This window comes from Poromitra crassiceps (assembly GCF_964638095.1).
Source record: "Poromitra crassiceps genome assembly, chromosome: 3".
Taxonomy (NCBI): domain Eukaryota; kingdom Metazoa; phylum Chordata; class Actinopteri; order Beryciformes; family Melamphaidae; genus Poromitra; species Poromitra crassiceps.
In genome coordinates this window covers 10,246,763-10,272,213 of record NC_139625.1, presented here as the reverse complement: position 1 = coordinate 10,272,213, position 25,451 = coordinate 10,246,763, and the positions used below count along the sequence as shown (strand labels likewise).

General features: G+C 42.5%; 1 long non-coding RNA gene across 2 annotated transcripts; it reads left to right on the top strand.

The window, feature by feature from the left end:
* Positions 1 to 24,117, top strand: LOC310773542. Of its 2 annotated transcripts, none has more exons than XR_014552538.1 (5): positions 1 to 196; positions 18,886 to 19,136; positions 19,689 to 19,802; positions 20,737 to 22,012; positions 22,070 to 24,117. It is a non-coding gene; the product is annotated as an uncharacterized lncRNA (long non-coding RNA). The 2 variants fall into 2 exon arrangements; XR_014552539.1 differs by lacking the exon at positions 1 to 196 and adding an exon at positions 18,688 to 18,791.
* The last annotated feature ends 1,334 nt before the right edge of the window (positions 24,118 to 25,451 follow it).

Below are 25,451 nucleotides of genomic sequence, written 5' to 3'. Positions count from 1 at the left end.
GCCTCTCCTATTTGAAAAACATACATAAGTCCAATATTGGTCACACAGTGAACTGATTTTTTTTTGTTCTTCTATCTCTGAAATGATTGATCACTTTTTCATTCTTTTTGAGAATTCAAAACAAGATGCTACAGGATGCACATACAGTGGATTGTACTTTTCGTTCCAAGTTTTCTACTGTCAACAGCTGAATTTGGTAAGCAAAAGTGAATGCCTTGTCACTGTTTTATCAGAGGAAAAAATTTGTATCATCGATGATCTTTTATTTGTTGATTTCCCGTCTGCATTCAACACTATCCAGCCGTATCTCCTCGCAGAGAAACTTATTTCACGTTTGAATTTGAACCCAAATCTTGTTGGCTGGATTGTGGACTTCTTGACAGACAGGTCACAGTGTGTGAGGGTCAATGGTGTGTTATCTTCCAAGTTATTCTCTTCTACTGCCCCCCCCCCCCCCCCCCCAGGGCTGTGTTCTTTCTTCGTTGTTTTTCATTTGATATACAAACTGCTGTAGAAGTATTTATGACAATTAGGCATATCCTGAAGTTTGCTGAGGACTCCGTCATAGTGAGTCTTTTAAATGATAACGAGACTGAGCACGGTCCTGTACTGGATGACTTCATAAATGGGTGTAATGACTTTTTGCTGTCAATCAATGTTTCAAAGACTAAAGATATGGTAATTGATTTCCGCAAATCTCAACCTAGTATTTCTCATACCACCATTCAGGATAAGGAATTTGAGATTGTCCCACAGTATAAATATGGGGTGGGTGCAGCAGGCCCAGCTTCAGGACATTTACTTTAAGCGGGTGAGGAATAAGGCCAAACTTATTCTAGACTGTCCTGACAGACTGTCCCATCCACTTTATGAGAAGTTTGACCTCCTCCCCTCTGGCCGCCGGTTTAGAATGCCAAAAACAAGGACGCGGCGTGCCAGAGGCTCCTTTATTCCTGTTGCTATTGACAGGCTCAAGGCTTTAGTCTGCAATCCCTGCATTCTCTATATCTATGCATTTTTATGATGTTTCATTATTACTGTTTCTATTCTTTCTTTTGCCTCTGCAGAATGTGCACAGCACTTTAATGACCTTAACGACTTGACGTTATAATTGATGTTGTATTATATGCTGTGTTGGGCAAGTTACTTTCAAAATGTAATGTACTACATATTACTAGTTACTTTCATTTGAAAGTAATAAGTTACTTTACAATATTACTTTCTGTGTAGAGTAACTCGTTACTTATTACCCTACTTTTGTATTACTTTCACCAAAACAACAGCAGCAGCAGAATGACATTACCGCCCCGGAACCATCCCGAAAAATAATTTCAACCGCCTTGAAATCAGTGTAAACAATCCAAAATTCTAAATGTTATTATTTTCCTTTGTTATTGTCATCTATAGTGGTTGTTTGCATAAAAACACACAGTTTGATTAGGAAATAACTACGGTATCTTTTTTTAAATATGTGCTTTGATTTGATCAAATGTAACTCAATTTGTAACTTGAGTTACTTGACAAAGTAACTGGTATAATATTACTGAAATCCTATAAGTAATAAGTTATATTACTGAGTTACTGCTAAAAGTAATATATTACATGTAATATGTTACTTTTGTAATGAGTTACCCCCAACACTGATTATATGCTGGTGATCTGGCATGGTTGCCATTCCTGCTGTTGTTGGTGCTGTATGGAGGTGACGTCCTCATCTTTGACTTGAGCTCGATGCCTCCCGGAGTTATTGTGTCACGATGATGCTCGTTATTGTTGGTGTCTTTTTGTACTGTTTTGCGTCCCAATGTACTGCTGCAAACCTCATTTCCTTCAGGATAATAAAGTTGAAGTTGAGTTGAGTTTTCAATACAACTGTAGGCTACAAAACTCTTCTTTTCAGATTCCCACTCTCTTGAGTTCTTGTCTACGGGACTCGTAGAGCCTGGAGACCGGCCATCGTTTGAGCAGCTAACTGTGTTTGACAGAGAGACAATCTCTTACTGTAGCAGCGTCACAAAGGAAGAAGAGCCGAAACACATCCTAGAGTCAAAACTCCTGTTTAAAGACTGTCGATCTGAATATGGTGATATCTTAGAATCTCTCCACGTGTTTCCAGAATTCATTAACGGCACACTGCGTGAGTAACAATGCATTTTTACACGAAAACATCTATTTAAATATGATTTTGGAGAAATGTGATTGAACTATTCCAGCAAGATTACAACTTTCAATGTACAGTATGTAATTGGTAAGAAAGTTTCTCACCCTGTGATATGATGCAAAAAGGAAATGTTTAAGATTCAAGGTTCAATAGTTTATTGGCATGTCAACAGAGTTGATAGGAATTTGTCTCAGTGCAACTCTTAAAAACAGATAACATAGAAAACAAACGGGATAAAAACAGTTATCCAAATTATACATCTGAACATACCTAATGAAGCATTATAAAGTGCATACTGCTATTCCTTTAAGGTGCGTGTTGCTTTGTGCTGCTGCCGTCTACACTCAAGGTGCAGGTTAAAAGTGCGTCACAGCCTCAGGATATGTGCTTGTGCTGTTCCTGAGGCGAGATGTCCTGCACTTAACGCTGCAATTGTGTAATTTAAGAGTGAAAGTTGGTACTGAAGTAATGTTAGAGCCCAGCGAGCACAAAACGTTTTTTCAACGTTGATTTTTAGTTTAAATCTGGGTGATATTGGGTTTGAACGTCTAAGACCTAATTTCACCCTCTTTTCAACCGGCTAAAATGCGGTTACAACGTCAACGTGTAAAAAAACACAATTTGGTTCATCATATTGTTAAAACATTTGTTGTAGTTTGGAATAGAGACAATATTGATAGTGTGTGAATTGGCATTTGTCCATTTTATTGTGTAACTGAGAGTTGAAATCTCGTCTACACGAAAACTACATTTCAACGCATTTTATGTCACATGGAATATCATAAATATGGGACTATATAGGCTATGTGGTGCCAGCAAAAAGCTTCCAGGACACAACTATGGTTAATAGTTTAGCGCAATACTGTAAAATAATGAATTCAGTTCCTGCAGCAACGCGCATGCGCAAGTACTTGCTGTGACTGACTAGACCAAAGCAAGTCTGCACCGGTCTGCACCAAGTGCGGAACGAGGTGCTCTGGGCACGCTATGTTATTGTAACCATGATTGTAACATACTGTATAGGAGGCTCTGTGTACCCCCTGAGTCTCTCGTGTTAAAGTTAACTCTCTGTTAACCTCTGAAGCCATACAGCCTACAGACTACAGATGCACACACACACAACATAATTTTAGTCTGTTACATAATATGATAGTCTCGTACGCATCACATAAAATAACTTGTCCTCCCAATCGTTGACAATTGTGTGTAGTCTAAGTTGTGTGCGAGATAGAGTATATATATGCCCGGCTCTCTGTGTAGTATAAGAAAATCTATAGCTCACGACGCAGAGCGCAGTGGCTTGCACGTGGGAGATCGGGGTTCGAATCCCGTGTGCGCTCCCGAGTTTTTAATTTAAGATGCTGGTGAAATATGGTCTAAATCTGAACGTTCAATAAACGTCTGCAAATAGTGGGTGAAAAAACTTTCACTTTCAAACCTTCCTTGCACGTTTTTTCAACGTTGACCCTAAACGTTTTTTAAACGTCTTTTCAACCGAAAAATGCTCGCTGGGAGTAGCAAAATGAGTCTATTACCATGGATTTGTTTTCTGTGCCCTAGTTGATAAAAATTCTAACAAGGAGTGATTATGTAGCTACTAAAACATATTATTCCATTACTCAATCACTTTTTTAAATGAAAGTGAAATCAAAATAATATACCGGCGTTTGTATTCTAGATGTTGTCCAACGAAGGCGTGGCTGCATTCAGTCAGCCAATGGGACACTCTCTGCTTTCGACCAGAACTGCACATCCAAAGCGTCAAGGCCGCGCCCCTTTTTGGGGGATAACACAAGCCACTCGCGTTGACTTCAATGTAAAATAGCAGTACCCAAAACATCTATAGAAAAATAACAGAATTAATTTCCTTTATAAATGACCCAAAGACACCATGACATGACAATATATTTCAACTCGGCCGGCCATAGAATGCGCAAGATACATCGACACGAGGTACTTGCCTTATATCAGAGCAATCTAGAGAGAGAGTAGTGTCAGCGGAGGACCAAAACGCTGAACGTCACGTGACCCATGTAGCCACTGGAGAGTTCCAGTGGCTTGGCGGGAAATATGAAGCCTCTGTCAAACACAATGGTCAAAGACAACAGAGGGAGTCATAACTACGGTCTTTGGTAATTATCCACTCAATAAATGCATTTATTTACACTGTTAAGTGTTTATTTATATATAGCCCACTGACATGTGTATGTAGTTACATCAAGGTGTTTTTCTTTTCTTTTTCTAAATACTTGTATGCCAGTCAAGACATCCTAATGCTTCTAGAGGAGGGGAAAGTATTATGTTTCAAAGTTCAGATGACCTTTCTACAATTGTATTTATTTATTGTGGTTTCAGTCATCTTTTTGGTTTTCAGATAGATATTTGACACAATGGATAATGCAGTAGGCTATAACAACCTTTTAGGCCTAATGAAAATAGAACACTTTATTAAAGGCCCTCACTTTATTTACTGAAACTAGTTCATTCAATCAAACTCTAATAAAATCAGAAACATGGATAGCAAATCAAGCAGGTTGTCTGTGTGGCCTTTCCTCGGTGCTTGCCTCGGTATAGTCCCCACCACGGTTTGCTGCATGGGAATGCTCAAAGCACTCAGAATCCGGGGTAGGAATGTACAATTTCCCCAAAGATGAGGAGAGGAGGAAAAAATGGTTGGCTCAAGTGAGGAGGAGCAATCTATCAATTGAACATCCCAACAACAGGAAACTATATGAGGTAATCATGTTCAAACACTGCATTTGCACTTGTTCACAAAGACCATACCATTGTAAAGCTTATGTTTGGTTTATTAAAACTACAGAACAAGGAAAGGCTCGCAAAACCCAAGGAGTTAAAACTCAGGGTGCAGGGCGATGCTTCTGTCTCATTACAAGGAGTCTTCAGGTGCCATTGAATCCCCCTGTGGTTCTTGTGCTGAAAGAGAGAGAGAGAGAGGGAGAGAGAGAGAGGGACACAGACACATCTATCTAGGCTTGGACAGGACATTTAATTGGGAGGTGAGGTCTTTGTTGCCAAACTTAGGGAACTTCATTAGTTGTGATCATCAACAGCTTTTGCTGCTGATGTTGAACAAAGTATGACAAGACACATCAGTTATGATGATGCATGTGATATGAATTTGTATAAAGTTGTCTCATGTTCATGGTTGTCTTTTATATTATGTAATGAGTGTGTACATGTCCAGTAAGTATAAAGTGTTCCCTAATACTGTGCATTCAACCACTATGGCAGTGGTTCCCAAACTGGGGTACGTGTACCTCTGGGGTACTACAGAGGGTACTTGACAGAAAGGGGAAAATGAAAAAATGTAATAATAAATCATGAAAATAAATGAAAGGTTAAAGTAAATCTGTTCATGAGGCACTAATTGTATCTCTATCACTCTATTTCTCATTTTGTAATGTATTCTTCAAAAGGTGGGTTATCATTCATTCATCGCATCATATGCTATAGTTTACTCTTGCAGCTTTCTAAGCAAAATGCACAGTGGAGAAAAATATCACTCCGTCAGTCAGAGTGGAACAGCTGATGGCAGTGAACAGAGCAGCCCCTGACCTCACAAAAACGGAGAAATGTATTATTTTCCATCTTGCAGGCTACATCGTCCACAAGCTCATCAAGTTTGCCAGCATCTGTGAAGAATGCAACATTGCAACAAAGCTTAGCACAATGATGACAGCCCTGCTGGAGAAAACAGCATCTTAGTTAACTTGAAAGACTTCAAGGCAGGTGCTCTTTGTCACCCTTCCCAAGAAGCCTATGATTTTATTCATCAAATTGAGGAACTATTTAGGACCAAGACTTGTTCCTCCCTTATGGAGCTCCACAACGCAGTGGCTGTCTTGGAGAAAGAAGCTCAGGCACTCTCCTGTAGGCTTCCGTCATGCTGTGGAATACAAGAAAAAAATCATTAAGCGATTCATACGGCTAAGGTTGAGAATTGAGGCAAAAAAAATACGAAATGACATCGCTGCATTTTTCTTTCTTAATATACAGCTGTTTTATTATTAAGAATGAGAAAGTTTTGTTTTGCAACGCCCAAATAAAATTGTTTGATGATATTTCTAGGAATAGTGTGCGATTCAGTGTGCAGATTATTTGTGCGATTATTGTCGTTGAGCTGCTTGTTGTTGCTATTTTGTTGCTGCACTCTAGCCTGCAGACTGCTGCAGTGGGTGGCATCATGGAATATTGGACTTATTAACCTGGTTGGCCTCGTTTGGCAATGTGCTCTCCTCTTTTTTTGTACTGCTGTCACATGTATTTTATTAATTTATATTCTTTGTCTACTGTGATTGTCTTTACTGTTTACCATTGTCTGTTTGTCTTGCATGTACAGTATGGTGGCACTCAGTTTCCCCCCTGGGGGATTAATAAAGTATTTCGTATCGTATCGTATCAGATGCTGAAATACTGGTTGTAGTCAACTGGCTATGCCCTCCGGTTAGAGAGACTGCAACCATGGTCTTGTTCACTGGTTTATTAATTGGTAAGTCTGGCATGTGATTGAGCATGTGGTTGCTGTAGGAAAATACAATACACATTTAATTAAGTAGTTATTAAAATAATGTAACTGAGTATAGTACAATAATCTCCAATCTACATCATATCTCAAGCCTCAAGAATAACAGAAAGATATACATGACAGTACACAGCTGCAAGCCCTCTTCCCATCAAATAAATTATATCTAATTACAATTTATGCCTACATGGCAGCAGCATTGACCACATTCCTTTCGGTAATTCCTATTAATTGCTATGAGCCACGTTCATCAAGAAAAGGAAATAACATAATTGTGGGTATTATCCTACTTTAGTTAAATGATAGTATGCCTTGTAATGAAGATACTGATATTAACTATAACAGGTGTTATGACTGATTAATATTTAGGACTGTATGATGGGCTGATTTGGAATAGGTGACCACTGTGGTGCATTGGTAAGAATGCAGGGAGGCAAGGATGTATCCAGCAGTATTTATTTGCTGTGTATGGGTTGTACAGGGATGTGTGTGAGTGTGGTTCTGTAAACACAGAAGATAAAGCCAATAAATATTACAGTATGTGAATTAAACTATTAAACAGCTATGTAGAATATAGCATTAAGCATTATATAATTCCCAAAACATAAGTAATAATAATATTATTAATATATATAATATCCTGCATTCCCCAACAGCACTATACAATACTGGAAAACAACATGTAAACTATGTTTGTAATTGTAATAGCAAAAGATTAACTGAGAATAGACTGACAGGTGAGGTGAGTAGCAAACATATACCGATATATGGCTATTGCGTCTATACCGCACATGCCCATTGTGGGAGCAAGGAGTATGTTTTGCTTGCACCTCTGTCACTCGGTCATTGGGGGGAGTTGTGGAGGTGTGTGTCACTGGGGGGGGGGGGGGAGGAACAGCAGTAATTAAGATCACCTACACCTGCTTCTCATTCAGTTTTGTTTGTCAGAGAGAGGGGAAGTAGGAGCTGATAATTTCTGTTGACCGCAACACAATGCAATGCTAAATGTTATATCTTGTTAAGCTTATGCAACAATTAGCTACTACATCTTGCAGCAGAGCATGTAGTGTTTTATGTGGGTTCAAATAAATACCCTCAAAATGCAGCTATGGACTCATGTCTCCTGTTTCTGGACTCAGCGTGTCGGACAGATCCCTATGTACCCTCTCAGCGACTGACTGGTAACACTCTTAAATAGTCGCACTTCATTGTCAACAGAAAAGGCCACGGATCCCTGCACCTGTAGCCTAATATTTTCTGATGCCGCGCTGGACAAGTGCATGCAAAACAATGGATCACTCAGCCACATTGGAGTCACTCGTGAGTAAAAAAAATCTGAATGAATGAATGGATGGATCGCAACACACAGCAAAGCACGGTATGTGTAACCATTGCAGTATGTTCATGCTGTGAGTTTGGTCTTGCTTGGACACAGTTTGAAAATTGGCGCTGCAACATTGGATGCATATGGATGCTGCTGTGATTGTTTTTTGATGCATTGATTGGATTGCTCACGTTTGAATTTCTGTGGAGTGAAAGTGGATCGCTCATTTGTGGACATTAAAGTGGCGAAGACAGAAGTGGATAAGTGATGCATTTGATTGATGTGGCTCAACTTTCATGAGGAGACAATATTGGATTGCTCTGTTTTGGATGAAAAGTGGAAAATTGGATTTCAATGTTTGATCTTTATGTGGATTGTGGCGGATGCACACTGAATCGTCATTGTATTTACGCTGCTGGTTGATGTCAATATGAGTGGATCAAAGGCTGGTTCTGCTGCTGCTGCAAAAGTTGATGATGATGTTGAACATGAAAAAAGAAATGTCATACTCACTGAAAAGGCCTTGGCATGTAAAATTGAAAAGCTTCAGAAGGAACGCAAAACCAGAATGAATAAAATAAAGGGTGTTATCACTGCTTTGAAAGAGCTCATGGGAAGTGATGACAACACCAAACAAGTGCAAACTCAGCTGGATGTTTTGATGCAATTACATGAGCATGCAACTTCATTGCACGAGGAACTGATGTATGTAATACCTCTGGATGAGCAGCAGAAACAAAATGAGTGGTTTGCAAGCATCAACAATTACAACAACGGCTTTATTGAGGATGTGAAACGCTGGCTCTCTGAAAGTGACAAACTGGTCTCAAGACCGATGAACAGTGAGGAGCTGGAAAATCCTCTAAGTCTGAAAGTGGATGGGCTACAGCCTAACAGTGAGGAGTTGGAAAATCCTCCATGCCTGCTATTGGATGAGCCACAGCTTCACAATAAAAGTATCTCCGATCAGAATGTTGGAATAACACATGATGACATTAAGGCAAGTGACAGCATCTCAAATGTCAGCAGACGGTATGGTCCAAAATCTAGAGCCACCAGTATTCGGACTTCAAGTTCCTCTACTACCTCCACTCGTGTTAGAGCTGAAGCTGACATGGCTGCGCTTCTCGCTCGTCAACGATTGCTTCAGGACAAGCATGATCTTGAGCAGGAGGAGGAGAAGATCAGGAAAAGGAAAGAGCGATTGGAGCTTGAAGTGGAGATAGCAGCTTCAAAGGCTAAAGTGGATGTCTTGAGAGCTTCAAGAAGTAGCGTGAAGGGCAGCATATCGCATAAATCTGATGCTATGCAATCCTATTTTGACAAAATGGATAGAAGTGCCCATGCTGCTGCTCTTAATGTTCATGCTGATACATTTGTGCCTTCTGGGCAAGGACAAAACAATCCAACCTCAGCCAGTGCTCTTCAGTCTCATTTGACTAAGCCTAATGAAACAGACTGTACTGTGGGTGATCAACCTCAAATACTCCAGCAGACATCAACCAAGTTCAGCATGGCTTATGGTGTAACACCTGACATTTCAACATCTCAGTCTGGAGGTGTACATGTTCCTGTTAATGCTGATGATAACAACTTGTTGTCCATAATGGCACGGCAAAATGACATAACTGCTATGCTGGTGCAACAACAAAGTCTCTCATCTTTGCCAAATAGAGAAATTCAAGTGTTTGATGGAGATCCTCTAATGTTTCATGCTTTTATGAGAGCCTTTGTGCAGAATATTGAGCAAAAGACAACTGATGCAAGTGACTGCCTGCACTTCCTGGTGCAGTACACCAGAGGTCAACCACGAGAGCTTGTTAGAAGCTGTCAACAAATGCCTGCAGACAGAGGCTATATCAAGGCGAAAGCTCTGTTGGAACAACATTTTGGAAATGAGCAAAGGATCTCGTCAGCTTATTTGGACAAAGCCCTCTCATGGCCAATAATTAAAGCAGAGGATGTGAAAGCGCTCCAAGGTTATGGACTCTTTTTAAGAGGATGCTGTAATGCTATGGGTGAAATACAGTACATGTATGAGCTCAACATGCCTGCAAATATGCTGACAATAATAAAGAAGTTGCCATACAAATTAAGAGACAACTGGAGGACGGCGGCATGTGATATTCAAGAAAGGCATCATCGTAGAGCTGCGTTCCCTGACATTGTGGATTTCATTGAGCGTCAGGTAAAAATAGCAGCCGATCCTGTATTTGGTAATATACAAGACATTCAGAGAACAGTGCAAAGCAAAGACGGCAGCAAAGATAATTTTCAGCGTCGTATACGTGAGAAAGGAAGTAGTTTTGCAACTACAGCCACTTCTATGGATGGTAAGGCCTATAAGAAGAATGAAGGAGGTTTACTGCACAAAAGGGCTTGCCTGTACTGCAAGGGTGAACATGCACTGGAGTTGTGCTCTCTATTGGGAAAGAGGGCACATCATGACAAAATGGCCTTCCTGAAAGAGCATGGAGTCTGTTTTGGCTGTTTGTGCATAGGGCACATGTCTAAGGACTGCAGGAGGCGATTGTCATGTAAAGTATGTGGATCCAGACATCCTAGCATGCTTCACATTCACCCAAAAGACAAGGAAGCAGAGAAGAATCATGCTGTTGCAGCTGATGTGACCACAGCGGTGGGCAGTGCTCTGGTGGCGGTGCAAACTAGTGGTCTCACTGGGGCCGGTGAACCGGACTGCAAACTCTCCATCGTCCCAGTCAAGGTCAAGTCTAAAAAGGGCCATACAATTGTCCAGACTTATGCCTTTTTGGACCAAGGTAGTTCAGCATCGTTTTGCACCACAAGTCTGATGAATAGGCTGGACATCTCGGGAAGAGGAACAAAGATTCTCCTACGCACTATGGGCCAGGAAAAGGTTGTGGGAAGTTGCATTGTATCTGACCTTGAGGTAGCTGGCCTGGAGAGTGGCCTCTACTGTGATTTGCCAGATGTTTTTACACAGAGGAAAATGCCTGTGAGCAGGAGCAACATACCACAACAACAGGATCTGTTGAGATGGCCATACTTGCATGGAATAAATCTGCCTGAAATTGACTCGGATGTTGAGCTTTTGATTGGATTGAATGCACCTAGAGCTCTGGAACCCATAAAGGTGATTTCAAGTGAAGATGGAGGACCATATGCTATTCAGACCATGCTGGGCTGGACTGTTAATGGGCCATTGTGTACTGGTGGAGCAGACTGTGATCAACCTAGCATCACTGCTAATCGTATTTCAGCTGTGAGATTGGATGAACTGTGGAAGCAGCAGTTTCAAGTGGACTTCCCCGAGTGCAGCCAGGAAGAACAACTGGGTCCATCAAGGGAAGATTGTCAGTTCATGGAAATGGTTGAAAGCACAGTTAAGATGGTGGATGGTCACTACACCATTGCCTTACCTTTTAGAAAAAGAGATGTGTGCATGCCTGATAACCGCAAGCTAGCTGAGCAACGTGCCCTGAGTCTGAAGAGGAGGTTCCAGAAAGATGCCACATTTCATGCAGACTATGCTGCCTTCATGCATAATGTCATTGCTTGTGGTTATGCTGAAAAGGTGCCTGCTAAAGATCCGTTGTACAGTCATGGCAAAGTTTGGTACATTCCGCACCATGGTGTATACCATCCAAAAAAGAAGAAGATCAGAGTGGTGTTTGACTGTGCTGCATCTTTCCAAGGGACGTCATTGAACACACAGTTGCTGCAGGGACCTGATCTCACCAGCTCATTGATCGGGGTCATAACCAGATTCAGGAAGGAACCTGTTGTTTTGATGGCAGACATTGAGGCCATGTATCATCAGGTGCGTGTGCCAGCTGAAGATTCTAACCTGCTAAGGTTTCTCTGGTGGCCCAGTGGGGACTTTTCTCAACCCATGGAAGAGTACAGGATGCTAGTCCATCTTTTTGGAGCAACTTCATCGCCAAGCTGTGCGAACTTTGCTCTTCGAAAGTGTGCAGAGGATAACAGAGACTCCTTCAGTCAGCAGGTGGTGGATACCATTATGCACAGTTTCTATGTGGATGATTGTCTCACTTCAGTGCCCTCTGAGTCTCAGGCTGTAGCTCTCTATCGCAACCTTCGAGCCATTTGTGCCAGAGGCGGCTTTCAGCTAAAGAAATGGACAAGCAACAACCGAAATGTGCTTGCTGCTATACCTGAAGAGGAGAGGGGGAAGGAAGTGAAAGAGTTGGACTTGGATTATGACACACTCCCTGTTGAAAGAGTATTGGGCGTGCAATGGTGTGTGGAATCTGATGCATTCAAGTTCAAGATCACAATTCAAGATCGACCTTTAACTCGTAGAGGGATCCTGTCTATGGTCAGTTCAGTCTACGACCCACTTGGAGTGCTGGTGCCAGTGGTGTTAAAGGCCAAGTTAATCTTGCAAGAGCTGTGCAGGAAAAGCCTTGGGTGGGATGACGTCATACCTGAACCCATTGCAATGGAGTGGGCAAAATGGATGCAGGAGCTCCACCTACTGGAGGACTTCAAAGTCAGCAGATGTTTCAAGCCTGTGAAGTTTGGAGCTGTGACTTCTGCCCAATTACACCATTTTGCAGATGCAAGTGAGGTGGGTTATGGAACGGTTACCTACTTACTGATGCGGAACATCAATGCACAGTCTTGCAGTGTCCTTATCATGGGAAAGGCAAGGGTGGCTCCCTTGAAGCCAATTACCATCCCCAGATTGGAGCTAACAGCAGCAGTAGTAGCAGCACGCATGGACAGATTGTGGAGAAAGGAGTTGCAGATGCCACTACTCGACTCTATCTTCTGGACTGACAGCACCTCAGTGCTGAAATACATCAACAACGAGACGTCCAGATTCCGAGCATTTGTAGCTAACAGGGTCTCTGAAATTCGTAAAACATCTCATGTAACTCAGTGGAGATATGTGAGCACCTCATGCACCCTGCAGATCTTGCTTCCAGGGGACTTGGAGTGGAGTTGTTCCTCAAGGATGAAAAATGGCTATTTGGCCCACAATTTCTGACGCTGCCAGAGGAGCAATGGCCTACAAATCCAGATGGTTTGAAAGAACAAGAAGAACTTCCAGAACAAGATGATCCTGAGGTCAAAACAAGTATATTGGCAAATGCAATCTGTGCCAAAGAAGAGATTGATTCAGTCTCTCAGTTGATCAATCGTACCTCATCCTGGAACCATCTGAAAAGAGTCATGGGTTGGGTCTTACGATTCAAGAACCTACTCCTAAGTCTCTCGAAGAAGAGGAAAGAGGTCAATGCAACACTGGCACAGACGAGGCCAGACGAGAGAAAAGGGAAAGATATTCTGAGGAAAGAGCTGCAGAGCGTCAAGGATTTATTCCACGTTTCTCTCACTGTGGAAGAACTAAGGGAGGCTGAGCTGGAAATAATTGGATTCTGTCAGAAGAAAAGATTCCCCGAGGAATTTTCCAGCCTCCAAAAGGGACAGAATGTGAAACAAACAAGCCACATATACAAACTGAATCCAGTGCTTGATAATGGTGTCTTGAGAGTCGGTGGACGGCTCAGCAGGGCATCCATGCCTGAAGAGGCAAAGCATCCGGTCATACTGGCCAAAGATCTGCATATCTCTGATGTCATTCTAAGACATGTTCATCAGGAAGTCGGCCACAGTGGTAGAACTCACATGTTGGCAAGGCTACGCCAGAAGTATTGGATTACTGGGGCCGGTGTGGCTATAAGAAAGATCTTGGCAAAATGTGTTGTGTGCCGACGGATACAAGGACGTCCAGGCAGCCAACAAATGGCAGATTTGCCTCGCAACAGAATATGTCCAGATGAACCACCATTCACTTCAGTTGGAGTAGATTGTTTTGGTCCATTTGATGTAAAACGTGGAAGATCTCAAGTGAAAAGATATGGAGTTATATTCACCTGCTTGGCTTTGAGAGCTGTCCATATCGAAGTAGCAGCATCAATGGATACTGATTCCTTCCTCAATGCCTTGCGTCGCTTTATAGCAAGACGGGGCCAAGTCAAAGAACTCTGCTCAGACAATGGTACGAACTTTGTCGGCGCTGATCGAGAGTTGAAGAGATGTATCGACCAATGGAATCATTCTCAGATCCATGAGGAACTCCTACAGAGAGGTATTAAATGGACATTTAATCCCCCAACTGGTTCCCACCATGGAGGTGCTTGGGAGAGACTAATTCGCTCCATCAGGAAAGTCCTCAACTCAACTTTAAGAGTACAAACTCTTGACGATGAAGGTCTCCACACAGTGCTGTGTGAGGTTGAAGCTATTCTTAATAGCAGACCAATAACAAAGGCATCCACAGACCCAAATGACCTAGAGGCCCTGACTCCCAACCATCTTCTGCTCCTCAAAGGTCAACCATCTTTACCACCTGGTGTCTTTGTAAAGGAGGATTTGTATGCTGTCCGCAGATGGAAACAAGTGCAATATATGTCCAATTTGTTTTGGAAAAGATGGACAAAAGAATATCTGCCACAGCTTCAGGAACGTCAAAAGTGGAACAGAGTCAAGCGCAACTTCCTTCCTGATGACATCGTACTCATTGTTGACGACTCTGCACCCCGGAACTCTTGGATCATGGGGAGAGTCATCGAGGCTGTTCAAGACAAAAGAGGACTTGTACGACAAGTGAAGATCAAGACCAGGACAAGCTGTCTTGACAGGCCTGTCACAAAGATTTGTCTTATTCAGGAAGCCGGGGAGTCCTGATGGATTACTCAATGACTTTGTTTGTTTTTTACCCTGATGGATTACTCATTGACTTTGCTTGTTTTGACGTTGCGTGACTTTAAACATGATGGACAAGGTCGCTCTTAAATGGCTATGTGCTAGCAACCTCTGGCCTAGAGATTTGACCTAGAGACACTTGAAGATCGCGTTGAATCGGACATTGAAATCGAATCGGACATTGAATCATGTACTGATTTAAAAATCAGTTCACCTTGATCGTAAAAAAGAAAAAAAAAAAGGATCATTTGTATGTCTTCTACATGAATTATTCTGTACTGTAATTATTCTATTATAATAATTAGGGGCCGGAATGTGGGAGCAAGGAGTATGTTTTGCTTGCACCTCTGTCACTCGGTCATTGGGGGGAGTTGTGGAGGTGTGTGTCACTGGGGGGGGGGGGGGAGGAACAGCAGTAATTAAGATCACCTACACCTGCTTCTCATTCAGTTTTGTTTGTCAGAGAGAGGGGAAGTAGGAGCTGATAATTTCTGTTGACCGCAACACAATGCAATGCTAAATGTTATATCTTGTTAAGCTTATGCAACAATTAGCTACTACATCTTGCAGCAGAGCATGTAGTGTTTTATGTGGGTTCAAATAAATACCCTCAAAATGCAGCTATGGACTCATGTCTCCTGTTTCTGGACTCAGCGTGTCGGACAGATCCCTATGTACCCTCTCAGCGACTGACTGGTAACACTCTTAAATAGTCGCACTTCACCCATGCTCTGTGGGCATGTGCACATTCCTATCAATTAACTCGCGCATGCACTGCCTCTGGTCATGTGCACATTCCTATCAATTAACTCGGGCATGCACTGCCTCTCACCAACAGCAACCAAACATATGTAGCCTACTTCGCTTATTACCAACAGCAACCAAACATATATAGCCTACTTATAACAGAAATAGATTAAGAAGTAGAAAACTTGCCTCTCAATGGACGCACACTGTCCAAATACACACAGCAGAAATGAACCAAATCCACTCATAATATGCTCACACTGATCAGTGGCACTTGCACTCTGCATCAACTTCCCGCAGCAACTGAAGACAGACTGTCAACCACGGACGCTTTTTATTGTGGATTAGAGGGGGAAAAGGCTGTTTACAGCCATCCAACGAACATACTGCTTCATTGCATAATCCACACCAATCGTTTTCAGCGTGTAGCAACGGAGCTATGTGAATGTTAACTGAGAAATTATTTCCATTTCAAGAAGTCGGCAACCCTACCATAATCTGCTATCTAGCTTTACCTTCTATCTTCCCTAAATCTACTAATGTATTGAGGGATAATCGACTAGCATGCTTTAATGCACACGTTAATTTGATTCAGATGTGCTGATAATATACAATTTGACTCTTTAAAGGAGGACTTACCTCCAAAACACTTTTTTTCAGCTTTTAACCAATATATATGACTTTGGGGGTGATGTGTGAAGAATTCTGGTCAGAATTTCCACATTTGACACCAAACTGTTGCCATTTTACCATTTGTATCATTTTTCAGCAGCATACCTGGCATAAGCGCCCTCTTAGGGTCAAAGACTGCTTTTTTTTTTTTTCTCAAATGAATGGGATATTTGACACGTCATGACGTCATGGTGAACCAAAGACTATGGGATTTCAAGATAATTACTCCCCTACCCCCCCTGTACCCTTTCGGCTCCTCAGAACTCCAAGCCTATTCCTATTGAAGTTTGCTCTTAAAATACTGAACCAAACGTCGTCAAAGTTGGCACATGTCTTAATTATAGTTAGTTTCCCGCTGAATGTGTCACTACTTTATTAATATCTTACCTGAATAAGCTCGAATGATGATGTATATATTATCAGTCCGAGTTGGAAGCAGCTGTCTCCAGCCCAGCCAGGCGGGAGAGAGTCCTACTGTAAACCTCATGCACTAGCTCCAAGCTCCGCGGGCGCGCGCAGCAGAGCAGAGCTCTCTGTGCTCTGAGAGTAGAGAGAGCAGTCTGATATTTCCGCAAACAAATATGGTCGCAGTTTAGCGCACATGTAAAATATAACGCTATACTACGACGTGACAACGTGACAAAGCTTCTCTAAACACATCGGCTACTATCATTTCCCTGCATCCCTCCTACTGAGATTATATCGGTAATGATTTTGGACAGACTGAATGCGCGGAGGAGAAGGAGAGATCTGCAGCTCTGCCCTGAGTAGCCCTGAGAGACACTCGCCTCGCTCCGACTACTGTGCCCGTCTGTGAAAAGCGTCCTGTCCAGTCGCACCTTCGCAAACAGATGCGGGATTCCCTCAATCCTGTACCCAATCTCAGACTGTATTCTCTAAATCGCACACCAGCTATTTCTGTCTGTTTGTTTGTTGCTCCGTGAGGTTACAAGCGCCCCATGCATGCAACAGGCTGTTTCGCCAGCCGGGGTCTGGCAGGAGGGAGGAGGCGCAGGCAGCCTGCACTGCGCTGAGAGGAAAAAACTTTTGCACAACTTTTAACAACAATCACGAAAAGCCCCCAAACTAAAATGAAAAAGGGACTATATGGCAACTTGGACGAGGGAATGACGTAGAGAAATCTCGCATTGTGTTACCCCAGAACGGGGGGTTTGTCGTATTGTGCGGTGTGCTGCTGTAACGAGCCCATGCCACTTTGCTCTCGTAACGTAGTTCAACACACTGCCATAGAGTTACATGCAGAAAAATAATTAAATTTCTAGTTCGCCACTGAATTACCAAATTGATATAACTTTCAACCATTTTGAGCAAAGCTCTTTCCATACAGGCCACCAGCGTTGGCTAATTGTTGATATTTATACAGATATGGCCCCTCTCAAATAAATTATTTTTGAGGCAATAGGCAAACTGTAATGGCGTCGATTTCCGAAAAAAAATCTGGACTTCAACACAGCCAAAGAGTCCAGTATAGACAAGAGCATATGTCATTTCTTGGTTTTTTCCATAGGTATTTTCAAATCACTGTTCTAATACATATCTAGGGGGTAAGTCCTCCTTTAAACGTCTTACCTTTCAAAGTACATCATCACAAGCCATCTGTTCTGCTGCAACTATGAATGGAAACAGCGACGCTGATAGACCTACTTCCTGGTAATTGGAACTCTGCGAGGCTCCCATGGAGGCTCCGCCCCGCCGCCATCGCTGTAAAAAACTGGTCCATTGGAGTGAACGGAGATGTCGGAACTCCTCTGCCTTATATGAACGCTGTATCCAGTTTCCACCAGGTTACATGCATCGTCCACATTGACGGTGTCACGCCGTCGCCTACCCTATCGCAGACCAGTTTTTTTTTTTTTTTTTTTTTTTTTGTTAGTGAAACTATAACAACACAGCAACTCTTCGGCATATCTCTATCAAATTAAACCGTTTTAAATAGTTTGTTTGAAGTGGTTTCGGCTTCTTGTACCGTCGTTTACTATGGTGGGTTTCCCCTAAAAAGGGGCGCGGCCTTGGAGCTGGGCGCTTGAAGACGCGATGCAGTTCTGGTCTGTCCCAGTCTAGTCTGGGCACCTTCCACCCCGCTTTTTGTCATGGGGCGTAAACCCCGGACCCAGAATAAACACCGGATGGCAATGCGCCTAACAACGTCTTTGTTGCCGTTAGCTTGACGCGGTGATGTTACCTAAACTAGAGTCTGATCAAAACAAAGCTAGCGTTACATAAAACAAAACGTTTATGCAATATGGCATCTCCGCCACCACCGCCTGACACACCGGTCAAAACGGTGAAAGAGGATTCTGATACTTGGGTCAAATTGTCAAGTTAACGTGAAAGTTGACGAGCTAGAAACGCTGCCATCCGGTCTAGGGCGGGCTCTAGGCGGGAACCAGTAGGGTGGCAAAATCAATTGTGGGCGGGAGCCAGGCTCTTTCTCGCCGAGAAGAGCCTGGTGACGCGAGGTTAGTCCCAGTCTCCCACTGCAACAACATTAAAACATAGCTGGAACAACAGGAGAGTCAGGAATCTTGTGTTTAACCACTTCATCAAGACTCAATGCCCGCGAATGCTCAAGGATGTCAAATTGAGATCAGTAAATCAACACACAGGTGAGATTGCGACACTTGATCCAGCTGCAGTGTGTGAATGGAACCTAAATGTATTATTGCCCAGATGCTGATATCATCTTTCATTTCTCTCCAGATGTGTACATTCTTGCCAAGCCCATTCCTAACACAGCAAAGGTGTCGCTAAGATGTCATGTGACAAGCACTGACAAGTCAGTGAGAGCAGTGCATCTGATTGGAGGGGGGGCCACTCAGGTGACAGTCACTGGGCCACTGCCCTCTGGAGACGGGTCCGTGATACTGAGGTTAACGGCTGAGATCCCAAGCCAGAATGTCACCAAATATGGCTGCAAAGTAGAAACAAGCATAACATTACTGTGTTGTGGGGTGAGAGCTTTTAAAATTCAAATTTTTAACGTAGTTCAGCATTGCATAAACTTTCTAATAACCTTTTTGCATCCCGGATCATACTGAACTTGTTGATTTTATTATTATTATTATTATTATTATTATTATTACCTTTATTATTATTATTGTTGTTGTTGTTGTTGTTGTTGTTGTTGTTGTTGTTATTCTCTTAAAAATGTATCAGACATCAGTTTCAGATACCACAAGATCAAAGTGATAGAAGCCAGATTTGCAGTCTTTAAATACATTCCGCCATCTGTTGGATAAATAATGTAACAACATTTTGGTAGAGAACTTCCTCTCAAGTTTCATTGGATGGCAAAAAATAAATAAAAATAAAACTTCCCAATTCGATATACATTTTATTCTGTCATTCAAGCATCCTTTAAAAAATAAAGGAGCGGCAGCTGATTGTTTTTGAAGGTTTTGTTAATTTCATAAAATGTAAACATAAAGCCAAGTACTATTTTTAATCTATAGTCAAGATGTGTATGGGCTGTATTGGATTTTCAGGATGTATTTTCATTGCAGATGGGGAAACTCATGATGACAGACACCCGTGGTGGCAATCTCTGATGATAATAGTCTGTTTCTTTGTTATAATCACCGTCATATTTGGTGTTATAAATCTTCTGCTCAAGTGTGGTAAGATTCATTTCTTTGTTATCAGGCTTACAGTACAAACTCAACATAACATAATATTTGTAAAAGCATGCAACTCATTGACAAAGTAGGCAGTGATTATTGGCCTCATTCCCGTGTAGTACTGTGAATACACGATAACAAACGGAAATTCCTTCAATAACCTACAGAATATACTTTCAAGGCAGGGCGTAACACAATGAAAGTACAGAGTGTAGCCTACCTGGCCGTGACATACTAAAATAAGTTTCTAACTCCGAAAACAAAATGATATAGAATCAGATTGATCAATATATTTTCCACTGGCAAATAATATAATGTAATATAATAATATCATGTGAGTCACAATTTGTGTCGTGACGTGGGGCCAGTTCGAAAGCCTGGGTCAACCGATAACACACATCACAACAACTCACACACACATCACACAACACAACACAACACACACACACACACACACACACACACACACACACACACACACACACACACACACACACACACACACACACACACACACACACACACACACACACAAATACAACACAACAGACACCCCCAAATAAAAGCCCATAGACCTTCGAAATAAAATCCTAAAACACACACAGAGCTTCAAAATAAAAGACCAACACACACAGTCAAAATAAAAGCCCAAAACACACATAGACCTTCAAAATATAAGCCCAAAACACACACAGACCTTCAAAATAAAAGCACAAAACACACACATATACCTTCAAAATAAAAGCACAAACACACAGACCTTCAAAATAAAAGCACAAAACACACATAGACCTTCAAAATAAAAGCACAAAACACACATAGACCTTCAAAAATAAAAGCCCAACATACACACAGACCTTACACAGGAATGAAGGCATTGTAAAGTGAAATGCTGACAATTGTAACCTGTCCTAATTTTGATTCCTACATTTAGTAGAAAAAGGAAAATCCCATCGTCCTCCGAGTGTTGATCCAGATCCACAGAGAGTGCAGCAGTTCACCAGGTTCATGGAAACAGGCCCTGCTGAAACAAGGATGATCGTCATGTCGCTCATATACGGTGGGCGTATTCCACAAAAGTACCAGGAGTGTCAAGCCCGCTGGGAGCAGATATGGCAGGAAAGCTATTATGATCCAGAATTCTGGCCCGCATACGGGTGGAGAGAATCATATGTCTAATTCCAGATGTGTTTATTACCCTTTTTTTGTGTGCTACAATTTCATCAGTCAGTCAGAATCAAAGAGCGAGGGAATATATATATATTTTGCACCAATGTTCAACAATCCTTCAGAAGAGAAGAGGCAGAGACAGTAGCCTAAACAGTTTGCCTACCAGCCTGGGATCGGGGTGGACGATGCCGTCATCTTCCTCCTGCACAGGGCCCTCTCTCACCTGGAGAAGCCTGGCAACAGTGTCAGGATTATGTTTTTCGATTTTTTTCCAGCGCATTCAACACCATACAGCCTGCGCTTCTGAGGAACAAGCTGGAAATCATGGATGTGGATCCTCTCCTGTCAGCATTGATCCTGGATTATCTCACTGACCGCCGACCACAATTTTGTGAAGGTACGGGACTGTGTGTCGGACACGGTGGTCTGCAGTACAGGGGCCCCGCAGGAAACGGTCCTGGCCCCGTTCGTTTTCACTGCACACACACTGCAGACTTCACACACATCACCCCCACCTGTCACCTGCAGAGGTTTTCTGATGACTCTGCGATCGTCGGTCTCATCACTGGAGACGACGACGCAGAGTACAAAAGACGGATAGGCTACAGGACTTTGTGGACTGGTGCCTGCGGAACCACCTCCAGCTCAACGCCGGGAAGACCAAGGAGCTGGTGGTGGATTTCCGCAGCCGTGGTCCCCCACCCCCAACTCCGGTGAACATCCAGGGGAAAGACATTGAGATGGTAACATCCTACAAGTACCTGGGTGTTCACCTGAACAATAAACTGGACTGGTCAGACAATACTACGGCACTTTATAAGAAAGGACAGAGTAGGCTGTACCTACTGAGGAGGCTGAGGTCATTTGGGGTGCAGGGGGGCACTGCTGAGGTCTTTCTATGACACAGTGGTGGCCTCTGCCCTCTTCTACAGTGTGGCCTGTTGAGGCAGCAGCATCTCAGCCACGGACAGGAAGAGGCTGGATAAGCTGATCTGAAAGGCCAGCTCTGTCCTATAGGCTGCTGCCTGGACTCAGTGGAGGTGGTGGGTGTGTAAGGCCAGCTCTGTCCTATAGGCTGCTGCCTGGACTCAGTGGAGGTGGTGGGTGTGCGGCGGCGGATGAGAGCAAAACTGGCCTCTCTGATGGAGAACAGCTCCCATCCTCTGCACGACACTGTGACAGCCCTGGAGACCCATCCTCTGCACGACACTGTGACAGCCCTGGAGACCCATCCTCTGCACGACACTGTGACAGCCCTGGAGACCCATCCTCTGCACGACACTGTGACAGCCCTGGAGAGCTCCCGCACCACTAACAGACTAGTTCATCCAAAGTGTGTGAGGGAGCGTTTTCGGAGTTCTTTCCTCCCAGCGGCTGTCAGACTTTTTAATTCTGTAACCCGAGTGAACAATGGTTTAAATTGCTGCTCTCATTTGGCTCAATTGGCTACTAAATGCACTATCCAGCACTTTTTAATGTAATTTTTACTGTAATTCTTTACTTTTTAATGAAATCTTTTACTTGTGTAATTGTTATATTCTGTTTTTACTGTTGTTGACTATACGTGATATTATGTTGCTGTCTCTTTTTTAACCCTGTCCACTTGCTGCTGTAGCACTGTCATTTCCCCTTGTGGGACAAATCTTATCTTATCTTATCTTAAATAGACCACAATGCAATGCAGCAACGGGGTGTAGCAGCAGAAATTTGACTAACTGACTGGTTGGAAAGGAGGCATCTTGTGACATGCCATGCTGAATGCCAGTTTGGCCCAATGCCAATAGGGGAGTTTCCATCCACCAGTTTTTATGCTAATTTCAATTTACACATAAAAACAAACTTAGTTGAAATGCTGAAAATTCGATAAAACTTTGAAACGTTGGTGTATGTATCGATAAAAGGTAAATGCGACTAAGGGCAGTGGACACAGATTCAGCGAGCAAATCTTCCATTGTCTCAAACCCAACTCTCATTGTGAGAGTTGGGTTTTGAGTGAGATGACCTAAATTGGCTTTTATTTTGAAACACTTGTGTGTTGTGAGTGCTTCTTCCTGATAAGTGCACAGTATGTTTTCTATAATTTAATCAAGTGATCAAATTAGAGGTTATGGCATGATGACAGAGTGGGGGGTGGGGTGGAATTGCCCCCCGGCAACAATCTGGGTTCCTCATGTGGGCCCCCCAGGAAAAATCCTTGCCCACCCCTGCCTTAGGCCATATCGTGTATATCTGCCCACAAGCTTTTCATTTAAAGCAACAAATTCACACCCCTTCTCTGGAGGTTGGTGAACGGCTTTTTTGTTGTTTTTGTTAAATGCATAAATCTGGTAAACTAGCTTGTAAAATAGTCCAACATGCTTTTTGTGTTGAGAATATACGTAGACATTATGTAGGACACATGGATGGATCCTGCGTGATCTGGATCCTGATACCAGTGGGAATAAGAAATGTATTATTAGTCCTGTTTTTATTATTACTATAGTTGCTACCGTTACTAACTGATCTCACTGTGCTGTGTAACACTGCTACATCTGTTATTTTATAGTTGTTAATGGTATCATTGTTATTACTGCCACTACTGTGCAACCCGCTCTCTCTCTCTCTCTCTCTCGATGAACGCCCACCAAGAGCCAGGTCTGCTCTATAGGCTTCTTCCCTGTTAAAGGGCTCTTGTTGGGAAATGGTTGTATTTGTCACATGACCTGTGCAGTAAATTAGCCGGTGCATGTGAGAGTTGTTTCAATTGTTGGGTCTCAAAGAAAGAGCCTGGTCTTCTACCTGCTCTATTCGTAAAGCGTCTTGAGATAACTTGTGATTTGGCGCTATATAAATATACAGCTGATTGATTGATTGTAGTAGTAGTAATTGCTTCCTGTCCTGCTTTTGTTTTTAGACTGCGTTTAATCTGCAACATTTTGAAGTTATGTATCCTCCAGCCAAATAAGCTCGCAATTGTTCAGTGCATTGTTTTCCTACAGTATATGGAAGGTGGTAGGATGTGCAATGCTGCTTAGTTTGTATCATGTGGCCAAATATTACACATTGCAACGTTAAAAGTAGAAGTTTAACCAAGACAGACATAATTGAATTTCAGTTTGCAGTATTCACAACTATATAGCATGTCATTATTGTTGCTGTTTTTGATGTTGCTACAAGAAAATAAAAGCATGATGTTGAACGCGATCCATCTTTCTAGCCTATCATATTAGGGGTTCAAGCCCCAAAGGGGCTAACCCCACTTGTTTTTCACCCTGGTTTGTTATTATGGGTCCAAGCACCGCAGGTGCTGCACTCTCAGAAAGCACAAGACCAAAAATGACCAAACTTGGCAGATAGGTCCAAAGTCTCTCAGCCAATACTCGGGTAACGGAATCCACATCAGTGTTGGTGGTGCTATAACAAACAAACAAACTTTACGTTTAAGTTTCAGCACCTAGGGGCTTGCTTGAACCCCTAATAATCCTAAACCAGCACAAAAACAAAGAGGGGTTAGCCCTAATACGCTTGAACCCCTAATAATTGAAACAAATAGAATATGGTTCCCAGCATGGTCCAAACTCATGAGAGTGAGGCTTTTTTTATGCCTTTACTGTAATAGTGTGTGAGTGTGAATAGGACAAAAGCTCACACCTTAACCAAAAGAGGACACAGACACAGTGCTGCTGATGCAGTTTTTATATTTTGCTGGGTTCTACTCTACTTGACTAGACTAAGATACATAGTGATATATGGAGAAACATGCAGGACTCTATACAATAAACCTGGGCAACAATATATCCAAAAACATTTGGAATCAATTTAGTTGAGGATGTGCTTGATTATTCTCACGACACATTCAAACATTTTCAAAACATCAAAGGTTAGAATAATCAGGCACCCCCTGTTTTTACAGCTACTAGAAATGTGTGCGCGTGGGTGGAGATTGTGGAGAGGATGTGCCATGGGCGCACTTTTTGGGTGTGTTTGACAAAACTCGTGCCGACTCATGTGTTTAGCTTCACACGCTGAGCCGGAGTTTCTCTGGCTCGAGCCGATTTCTTGTCATCATCTGAGCAATTGTGATGTCACCAGTGATGTCACTTGAGCAATTGTGATGTCATCAGTGATGTCACTCAAGCGATTGTCAGTGATGTCATCATTGATGTAACTCGAGCAATTGTGTGCCGCAGAGCGGAACTGGGCCGCCTTATTATAGTAGTAAGATTCGAACTGTATTCAGCTACTATGTTGTCCAGGAGACTTTACATCTTGGAAGAGCAACCCTCCTTCCTGGCTGCTTCCCTTTACCATTCCACAGGTTAATATCTCTGAATATGTCACAATACAAAAACAAAGCCCTTATTTACAACACTCGCACATTACATTGTCATCATTATTTATGTACATTCGGCCATTAAGACTGTTGGGGAGGAAATAACAGGGTGGAATATTTTGGTGTTACGGGTTCCAGTCACATGACGACATGTGGTACGGGTTGCA